At 40.1% G+C, this 10,682-nt stretch overlaps 1 protein-coding gene across 19 annotated transcripts in view; it reads right to left on the reverse strand.

Annotated features, from left to right (window-relative positions):
• MTERF1 (mitochondrial transcription termination factor 1) overlaps window positions 1–10,682 on the reverse strand; it is a 571,641-nt gene that overhangs the window by 241,468 nt on the left and 319,491 nt on the right. The window contains exon 7 of one of the 19 annotated variants that reach the window (XR_003679876.2): window positions 8,031–8,134. The exons of the other annotated variants lie outside the window; for them this stretch is intronic. The gene's annotated coding sequence lies outside the window, so the exon portion shown is untranslated. The remainder of the gene's footprint in view (window positions 1–8,030; window positions 8,135–10,682) is intronic. 19 annotated transcript variants of the gene reach the window in all.

The raw sequence follows: 10,682 nt of genomic DNA on the forward strand, positions 1-10,682 counted from the left end.
TATGTATGTTCCTATTACCATTTTCTTAATTGTTATGGGTTTGTTTTTGTAGGTCCTTTTCTTCTCTTGTGTTTCCCACTTAGAGAAGTTCCTTTAGCATTTGTTGTAGAGCTGGTTTGGTGGTGCTGAATTCTCTTAGCTTTTGCTTGTCTGTAAAGCTTTTGATTTCTCCATCGAATCTGAATCAGATCCTTGCAGGGTAGAGTAATTGTGGTTGTACGCTCTTCCCTTTCATCACTTTAAGTATATCATGCCACTCCCTTCTGGTTTGTAGAGTTTCTGCTGAGAAATCAGCTGTTAACCTTATGGTAGTTCCCTTGCGTGTTACTTGTCGTTTTTCCCTTGCTGTTTTCAATAATTTTTATGTCTTTATTTTTTTTCAATTTGATTACTATGTGTCTCACCATGCTTTTCCTTGGGTTTATTCTGTATGGCACTCTCTGTGCTTTCTGGACTTGGGTGGCTATTTCCTTTTTCATGTTAGGGAAGTTTTCGACTATAATCTCTTCACCTATTTCTCGGGTCCTTTCTCTGTCTCTTCTCCTTCTGGGACCCCTATAATGTGAATGTTGTTGCATTTAATGTTGTCCCAGAGGTCTCTTAGGCTGTCTTCATTTCTTTTTCCTTTATTCTGTTCTGCAGCAGTGAATTCCACCATTCTGTCTTCCAGGTCACTTATCCTGGATGAGGCTATCTAAGAGGCTTGTGCAAGTTTTCTGATGGGAGGGACTGGTGGTGGGTAGAGCTCAGTAAACCTTTAATCCGCTTGACTGCTGATGGGTGGGGCTGGGTTCCCTCTCTGTTGGTTGTTTGGCCTGAGGCAACCCAACACTGGAGTCTACCCAGGCTCTTTGGTGGGCTAATGACAGACTCTGGGAGGGCTCACGCCAAGGAGAACTTCCCAGAACTTCTGCTGCCAGTGTCATTGTCCTCACAGTGAGACACAGCCACCCCCTGCCTCTGCAGGAGACCCTCCCACGCGAGCGGGTAGGTCTGGCTCAGTCTCCTATGGGGTCACTACTCCTTCCCCTATGTCCCAACGGAAACACTACTTTGTGTGCGCCCTCCAAGAGTGGAGTCTCTGTTTCCCCCAGTCTTGTCGAAGTCCTGCAGTGAAACCCCGCTAGCCTTCAAAGTCTGATTCTCTAGGAATTCCTCCTCCCGTTGCCGGACCCCCAGGTTGGGAAGCCTCATGTGGGGCTCAGAACCTTCACTCCAGTGGGTGGACTTCTGTGGTATAAGTGTTCTCCAGTTTGTGAGTCACCCACCCAGCAGTTATGGGATTTGATTTTATTATGATTGCGGCCCTCCTACCATCTCATTGTGACTTCTCCTTTTTCTTTGGATGTGGGGTATCTTTTTTGGTGAGTTCCAGTGTCTTCCTCTCAATGACTGTTCAGCAGTTAGTTGTGATTCTGGTGTTCTCTCAAGAGGGAGTGAGAGCATGTCCTGCTACTCCACCATCTTGAACCAATTGTAAATATCTTGAAAAAGGTTGGAAGTGCAATCTTTTGGTCGTTTTTTTTATCAAGCATGAAGTTTATCTTTTGCCCCAGGACTGCAATGTTTTCCACATGGGCACAGTACTTTCTGATCACAATGTAGGTACTCTCCAGAGGTTACCTAAGTCATCCATCAGGCCCTGTCGTCAGTTGTCACATGAGTATCATCATCTAGATACACACACACTCCAGGAGAACACATGGCGTGCCGCAGGCTGTTGCAATGTTACTCTGGCCTCTGCTGCCGCAGGCTCTCCCTGCATTCCATACCCTCCCTCCCTGAGTGAGCCAGAGCCCCCTAATCAGCAGCTCCTTTAACCCCGTCCTGTGTCCAAACACATTTCTCATATGTAACATCTCTCTGTGGCCTGATAAGTGCCAGGTTGTGCACAAAATCCTCTGACTGGTATTCCAGGTCCTTGTCAATGTGACAGTGACTTAACTCTACAGTATCTTCTCTCATAGTTCCCCTGCACTTACATGGACACCCCCCAAAACTGGATTATTCTGCCTCTAGGGTACATTCTACCCCATTTACCTGCATATCTTTGCTTCTATTGTTTCCTTGGCCTCACCCTCACCCTGTTCTCTGCCTGTTAATCTCCCATTCATTCTTCAAGGTCAATCTCAAATACCATTTCCTGAGGGGCATATGATAATGTATGTTGTGCCCTTTGTAAACTATTAAAAATTGTACAGATATAAGAATGCAAAAATTATCTTAACAAAGAACCACAGATTGAGTGGCTTAAGTAGCAGATATTGTCATAGTTCTGGAGGCTAAAAGTCCTAGATCAAGGTGTCAATAGGACTATTCTGCCTCTGAAGGTGTTAGGGAAGGATCTATTCCAAGCCTTTCTCCTGGCTTGTGGTAGATCCTTGACTTGTGGCAGTGTAACTCCGATCTTCACATGGTGTTCTCTGTGTCTGTCTCTGAGTCCAAATTTTCTCCTTTTTATAAGAACACCAATCATATTGGATTAGGGTCCATCCTAATGACCTCATTTTAATTTGATTAACCTCTCTAAAGACTCTATCTCCAAATAAGGTCACTTTCTAAGGTACTGGGAGTTAGGATTCCAAAATATTTTTTTGCATTACATAATTAAATCCAAAATAAAAGTTGATGAATGATACAATTTTGATCATTATTTTGGCCAAAGGAAAGGCCCTGGGTAGTGGGAGACCATTCCTTCACCACCAAAACCAGAGCCATAAAATGCAGGCAGAAGGCTCTGCTGACCCAACAGTCAACTGTGCCTGGGAGTTCCTGCTTCATAGCACCTGAAGATCAGTTTATATTCTTACCATGTCTCAAGATGTGAAGGATTATCCTTTTAAGCCTACAGATTCAAGAAGACAAAGTCTTCTGAAGAAAGGAACGCTGTAAGAGAATAGGCCATTGAAAAGCTTTTTTAAAGAAGACCAAGAAAATCTATAGCATCACTTGACTCCATACTTTGATTATACTCAATGGGACACTTAAAATAGTATCATATTCAGGTTGGTGTCAACCTGGCTGCACATTAGAATCAAATACTGATGTCTTGCCTCTCTACCTGCCCAGACACTGATTTAAGAATATGAGATGGACCCAGGTTTTGAATGAAGCCAGGGTTGAGAACCACTGATCTAGGCCCTAATGCTAAGGTAAAATAGTGCTGAATACTTTAGTCTTTACAACAGCACCTGTCTATGGCTATGAACAAAAAAATGGGATTTGTACTCCTTTGTAGTATTTGGATAATCAGTCAAGAGGAAGAATGTATAGTAATTTTCCTCAGAGCACATTGCCCAAGTTGTTGAGGTCATGGTGTACTCTTTAGGATTTCCAAGATAATCATGAGATTCTGGGTTGTAAGAATTAACTCATTACTGGTTGAGCTTCTCATTCAACATAGTGCAATATCTCCTTTGTCTCTTAAGAACTAAATGAATGAACTCAATAGAAATCAGTGCTCCAAGCATTCTCATCTTGGTAAAAATCCTCAAATTGTTCATTGCATACACTGAGGAATTGGAAGTGTACAAGAGGGAGAGATTATACCAAGTTACGTTAAAGCTGAAAGTGTTTATTTTGAACTTTAGGAAGGGAATGAAGGAACTCTTGAGCATCTAACCAAAGAAATGATCTCAAAACCAGTGGCCCACAAAAGAAGGTATCAGTAAGGTAAAACCTTATGAGCCTTATAAACTCATCCTGAAGTCATGAGTATTAAGTTTTGGCATGAATCACATTCAACTCTGGAGCTTATAAAGTATAAATGAACAGGCTCTATCTTTCTAGTCCCAAAGTTTAGGCACTGATCCCCTTCACTAGGCTGCCAGTCCCTTGAGAATATGAACCATGTTTTATCCTTCTCTCACCCGAAGTAACAAGTATGGGGTCAAGCATATAAAAGGTGCTCAGGGAGTGTTTGATATGAATGCAGTCACTCTATTCCTTTCTGTTCTTGCTAGAATCAGGAAGAGGGAAGAAATGAGAATGAGCCTACCAAATCAGCATTTGGCACTCTTGGCCTGTGTCCTAAAAACTAAGAGCACATGCAGAGAATCAGCAGTGGTGTTGCTAGATCAATCAATTAACCAATCAATCACAGATGACTAGAGAGTGAAAAAACACAGAAACATCTCCTCTAGCGAAAACTAGCAAGGTAGCACTACTTTAGTTATTTTATGTACATAGGTATTGATGTTTTATTATAAACTGTGCTTTTATTATAATATGAGGAAATTATTAGTAAACTACCTAGTTGGCATTGTATTGGTGTTTTTGTTATATATTTCTCATGACTGACAAGAGGCACAAAATAAAGAAGTGGGTATTCTTTTCTGGCCACAGCACCTGGTGATCTAAACTCTGTCCCCATAAATCTAACACTGAAATACCGTGAAATGATGCCCCTTGCATATTCTAATGTTAGTTTAACTAAAGGTGTAGACAGCTCAGCAAGTACTTTATATGCCTGGAGGACTGTGCCCCAGTCCCATTATTTCGGGTACTTTCTGGTTTCTTTAGGGATATTCTGCAGTGATTATAAGCTGGAGTTAGATTTTGCAACAATTAAAGACTGTCTTGTTGACAACTCAGCAACAATCTATGATTTTTAAAACTGTGCTTATAAATTGAATTCATGAGCTAACCAAGATTTTTATAGAATGTTATATTGTTGTAAAGTAAACTTAGGATTTGAACCTATTAATTCTTTAGAAATAGATTCTACTGTTTACAAATTAAAATTAAGAAAAAAGTTTTAAAAACAAGATACAGGGTTCCATCCAACAGTTTCTACCTAGAAACCATTTTTAAGGAGCCAAGACGCTATATGTACTTTAAAGTTATTTCAAAAGAATTTAAAGATCAAATTGTTTACTAAATCCAATTGCTTCTTCCCTTCTCCTGCACCCTCCTGTACTCATCTATATTTATAAATTTCTGCTATAATTTAATTTTCCACTGTAACTTTTGAAATTGTTAGTATATAATGATCTGTCATTCTGCTTGCATACAGCGTAAACTAGATTGCATTGAGAAATTCTCCAGTTTTCACGTACTCAACAGGTTTTTAAACTGAAAAATATTTTATTGATATCTGAGTTCAAAGACAGTTCACTCATTATAGGGCTTAAGAGCCGTTCAATAAACTCTAATACTGTGAGTATAAAGGCTTCAACCTGATTATTCAGTCATGGCTAAAATAACACTTAAGATTCCTGTATTTTCAGCAGCAACCTGCTAAATTATCTTTTTATAATTAATAATATGCTAAAGGGATGTCATCAAGGCAAAAATTGATGTTGTCAGCTGACTGAGAACAAAAAAATCTGTATAAAAATTTCAGAACAAGATAATACCAAAACATAGATACTGTTTCATATTAAATATTTTAAATGTGATATTGTTCTGGTGGTCATAAAATTTGTCAATTTTTTGGTCACCACAAACACAACCATCACAGAAATTACATTTTATCATCTCAGATTATTTCCTGAAATACATAGGGATTATTTAGGGACTGATGGAAGACTATACCCAACTTCATTCCTTCATCCTTCTCCTGATGGAAGAAGGCTGCTGTAGTCCATGGGGAAGAGAAGCTCAAGTTTTGTGGGAATCTTGGTGGAGAGAACTTCCACCTGCAGGCAGCATGTATGACTGAAGATAATCAGACAACCTCCTGCTTACCACAAAGTAGTGGATTCTGGAAAAGCTTGGCTCAGAAACTTATCTGGGGCTTCCCTGGTGGAGTAGTGGTTGAGAATCCACCTGCAATGCAGGGGACACGGGTTCGATCCCTGGTCTGGGAAGATCCCACATGCTGCAGAGCAACTAAGCCCCGTGCACTACAAGTACTGAGCCTCTGCTCTAGAGTCCGCGAGCCAAAACTACTGAGCCCGTGTGCTGCAACTACTGAAGCCTGCACGCCTAGAACCCATGCTCCACAACAAGAGAAGCCACCGCAGTTAAGAAGCCCGTGCACCACAACGAAGAGTAGCCCCCACTAGCGGCAACTAGAGAAACCCCATGCGCAGTAATAAAGACCCAACACAGCCAAAAATAAATAAATAAAATAAATAAATTTATTACCCGTGCACTACAAGTACTGAGCCTCTGCTCTAGAGTCCGCGAGCCAAAACTACTGAGCCCGTGTGCTGCAACTACTGAAGCCTGCACGCCTAGAACCCATGCTCCACAACAAGAGAAGCCACCGCAGTTAAGAAGCCCGTGCACCACAACGAAGAGTAGCCCCCACTAGCGGCAACTAGAGAAACCCCATGCGCAGTAATAAAGACCCAACACAGCCAAAAATAAATAAATAAAATAAATAAATTTATTAAAAAAAAAAAAAAAAAAAGAAGTGCGCAGTAATAAAGACCCAACACAGCCAAAAATAAATAAATAAAATAAATAAATTTATTAAAAAAAAAAAAAAAAAAAAAGAAGCTTACCTGGACCCCAGAGAGGAAGATCAAGTGTGGTCGCCTGTAAATGTGTGGTTCTTCCTCTCTCTAAGAGGCCGAGGGGAGTTGAATAGGTAGGCTGTGGCTTCCTAAGCTTGAGCTCGGGGAGTGCATGGAGACTAGGGAGCTCCGAGGCTTCCTCCAGGTGCCTCATTAGGGGACTTGAAGCCTGTTTGCTTCTTCACCACTGACCTAGTAGGTAGAAACTATGTCATCTTTCCCTGCTTAGGGAACTACTGAACTTAGGGTACTGGATCTGAGTCCAAAGTAACCAACAAATAAAAAAGAGGAATCTACTTAAAGGGAAGATCAGTCAGAACAAAAAAGAACTTGTGTATAGAAAAATAGAGCTACCAGATGACAGACAACAACTGAATGAAGAAGGAGGAGGAGGAGGAATTGGGGGAGGAGAAGGATGGAGAAAAGAAAAGAGAAGAGGAAGGCTGAGCAAGCTGCTAGTGCTCAAGGAAAGCACAATCTCTGATGCTTACTTCAGATGTGACCAAGGAGATAATGGGGAAGAGAGAGCATCTTAAAGGGAGGAACGAGGGCAGAATCAGGTTTAATGAAGGAACATCCCCTACTCCTCAGGGAAGGAGGCAGGCTCCTGCCACTTTTGCCCAGAGAGATTTTAGAATTAAGTGTATGCCCTACTTCCCTTACTGAATGTTAATATTTATTGAGGATTTTCCTATCCCTGGGTCCATGCAGGGAATATAACGCAGATCTCTGGCTTAAGAAAAGCTACATCCAGACTTTAGACAGAGACTACCCAGAGTATCTCTGAATATCCCTCAGAGATCCTGAGCTCTGAGCTTGATGCTCTCAATGAATGGGACTTCGGGGTTGTCTCCCTTGGACACAGGGAGTGAACAAAATATATGGTGACCGAAAGGTGGACTGTGGTAGTCATAGGCCTTTTGCAGATATTTTCAGCTCTCCTCCTCCCAGACACACAGTAAACTTGCACTTGCTTTACCCTTTGAAGTTTGGTGTGGCCATGCTAGTTTCTTTAGCAAATAAAATGTGAAAAGAAGAGATGTTTGGTGCTCTGAGCCAGTGCGTAATTTCCATATTCCCTTCCCCCCCAGCACAATAATCATGGAAGCATGTATCAAGATGGAGCCTCAGTCAGCTTTGGTCCCAAGTACTACTATGAGCAGAAGCCTCTATATTGGACCACAAGAAAAATGTATGAGATAAACACTTCTTGGGTTAAGATAGAGAGATTTGGGAGTTGTTTTTTACCATGATAAAATCTAATATATACCGACTGCTTCACGTGTTAAACTGAATTAGAAAATCCTGCACTTGTTGGAATAGGTACCGTTGAAAACACCTGAAAATGAGAACCTCACGTTGAAAATGACTTCCCAATTGTTTGGAAATTTTTAAAGGAGGGAGACACAAGAGGGCTCGGAGATATGTTGCTAAATTCTTAACGAAACCTTAGAAAAATCAAGAAAAAGTTTGTGTCAGTATCACAGTTTGTTCCGGGGCCAGAATGGAAAGTAAATTCTTAAATATCACTTTGAGACCCTTAAAGAAATGAATGTACTCACTCACACAGCCTCATCTTCCTGTTTGAGGAGCATCACATATGGTTTTCTGTGTGCCTTCTGAGTTCTTGCTTACTCTTTCTGGCCCTTCCTTTGTTGGATGATGTTTTTCTGATCAAGAGTGAGAAGAAAGAAGGAAATCTGGGATGTCCACCCCTTTACATCTTTCCAAACTAGCAGTAAGTAATTGAATCTCTTCCCCTATGAAATTTAGTACAAACTATGGATACAGAAATAAACTGTCATAAAATATAATGACAGTGAGGTAAGTGCATTGTATCACAGCCACTGGGATTTATATTTTATTATTTACTGGAAAGGGGAAAACTCATGATAAACAGACTCATTTCCCATGCAAAAAGAAGATATGATGTGTGAGCATTTTATAGAAGAGAATTGTCTGATGTCCTAAACTCTTCGCTGCATTTATTAAAGGTCTTGACCCACCTGAGCTAAACAGTTTACATCTGAAGGAGCATCAGTTCTATAAACTTTTGTTCTCTCAATCCTCCAATCATAGAACCAGAATAGTAACAATAGTGTGTGGTCACCTGGTCAAGGTTATTTTTCCTTAGCTGTACTTAAGGAGTACTTTAACTTGGTACTCTATGAGGGCAAGAAAACTTTATTTAAATAAGGACTTAAACCACATCTACTGATGAGCTATATATGGTTTTCTAATAGTTAGCATATATATATATATATATATATATATATATATATATATATATAAAATACTCTCACAACCAGGAAATTTAAGATTTAGGTATAGCTGTTGATTGCTCTAATATTCATTCTCAAACTCACCACATTTATGGAGTACTGAAGCTCTTAGCCCAGAGGTTCTTTTTTGAAACTGAGATATAATTAACATATAACATTATATTAGTTTCAGGTGTACAGCATAACAATATGATATATAATATGAAATGATCACCACAGTAAGTCTAGTTAATGTCCATCACGACACATATTTATATTTTTTTATTTTGATGTGGAATTTTCAGATCTACTCTCTTAGCAACTTTCAAATATTCAATACAGTTGGTTTTTGTTTTTTTTTCATGGGGATTCCCTTGTAGGTTATTTGTTGCTTTTCCCTTGCTGCTTTTTTTTCTTTCTTTCTTTCTTTCTTTTTTTTTTTTTTGTTTGTTTTTTTGTGGTACGCGGGCCTCTCACTGTTGTGGCCTCTCCCGTTGCAGAGCACAGGCTCCGGAGGCGCAGGCTCAGCGGCCATGGCTCACGGGCCCAGCCACTCCGCGGCATGTGGGATCTTCCCAGACCGGGGCACGAACCCGTGTCCCCTGCATCGGCAGGCGGACTCTCAACCACTGCGCCACCAGGGAAGCCCTCTGTTTTTGAATTTAAAAAATTATTTTTATTGTGGGAAAATACGTCACAGAAAATTTACATCTTAACCATTTTTAAGTGTACAATTCAGTGGCATTAAGAACATTCATCATGTTGAGCAACCATCAACACCATCCATTTCTGGAACATTTCTAGAACATAATACCCTGAAGTGGGTATTATTATTATCATTTTTTTAACGTTTTTATTGAAGTATAATTGCTTTACAATGGTGTGTTAGTTCCTGCTTTATAACAAAGTGAATCAGTTATACATATACATATATCCCCATATCTCTTCCCTTTTGCGTCTCCCTCCCTCCCACCCTCCCTATCCCACCCTCTAGCTGGTCACAAAGCACTGAGCTATCTCCCTGTGCTATGCAACTGCTTCCCACTAGCTCTCTATTTTACATTTGGTAGTGTATATATGTCCATACATACACTACCACCACTCTCTCACTTTGTCCCAGCTTACCCTTCCCTCTCCCCATGTCCTCAAGTCCATTCTCTAGTAGGTCTGCGTCTTTATTCCTGTTTTGCGCCTAGGTTCTTCATGACCATTTTTTTTTTTTTTAGATTCCATATATATATATGTTAGCATATGGTATTTGTTTTTCTCCTTCTGACTTACTTCACTCTATATGAGAGACTCTAGGTCCATCCACCTCACTACAAACAACTCAATTTTGTTTCCCATTCTCTAGTAGGTCTGCGTCTTTATTCCTGTTTTGTGCCTAGGTTCTTCATGACCATTTTTTTTTTTTTTTAGATTCCATATATATATATGTTAGCATATGGTATTTGTTTTTCTCCTTCTGACTTACTTCACTCTATATGAGAGACTCTAGGTCCATCCACCTCACTACAAACAACTCAATTTTGTTTCCTTTTATGGCTGAGTAATATTCCATAGTATATATCTGCCACATTTTCTTTCTCCATTCATCTGTCGATGGACACTTAGGTTGCTTCCATGTCCTGGCTATTGTAAATAGAGCTGCAATGAACATTGTGGTACATGACTCTTTTTGAATTATGTTTTTCTCAGGGTATATACCCAGTAGTGGGATTGCTGGGTAGTATGGTAGTTCTATCTTTAGTTTTTTAAGGAACCTCCATACTGTTCTCCACAGTGGCTGTATCAATTTACATTCCCACCAACAATGTATGAGGGATCCTTTTTCTCCACACCCTCTCCAGCACTTATTGTTTGTAGATTTTTTGATGATGGCCATTCTGACCGGTGTGAGATAATATCGCATTGTAGTTTTGATTTGCATTTCTCTAATGATTAATGATGTTGAGCA

This window comes from Physeter macrocephalus, chromosome 5 (genome assembly GCF_002837175.3).
Source record: "Physeter macrocephalus isolate SW-GA chromosome 5, ASM283717v5, whole genome shotgun sequence".
NCBI classification, from domain to species: domain Eukaryota; kingdom Metazoa; phylum Chordata; class Mammalia; order Artiodactyla; family Physeteridae; genus Physeter; species Physeter macrocephalus.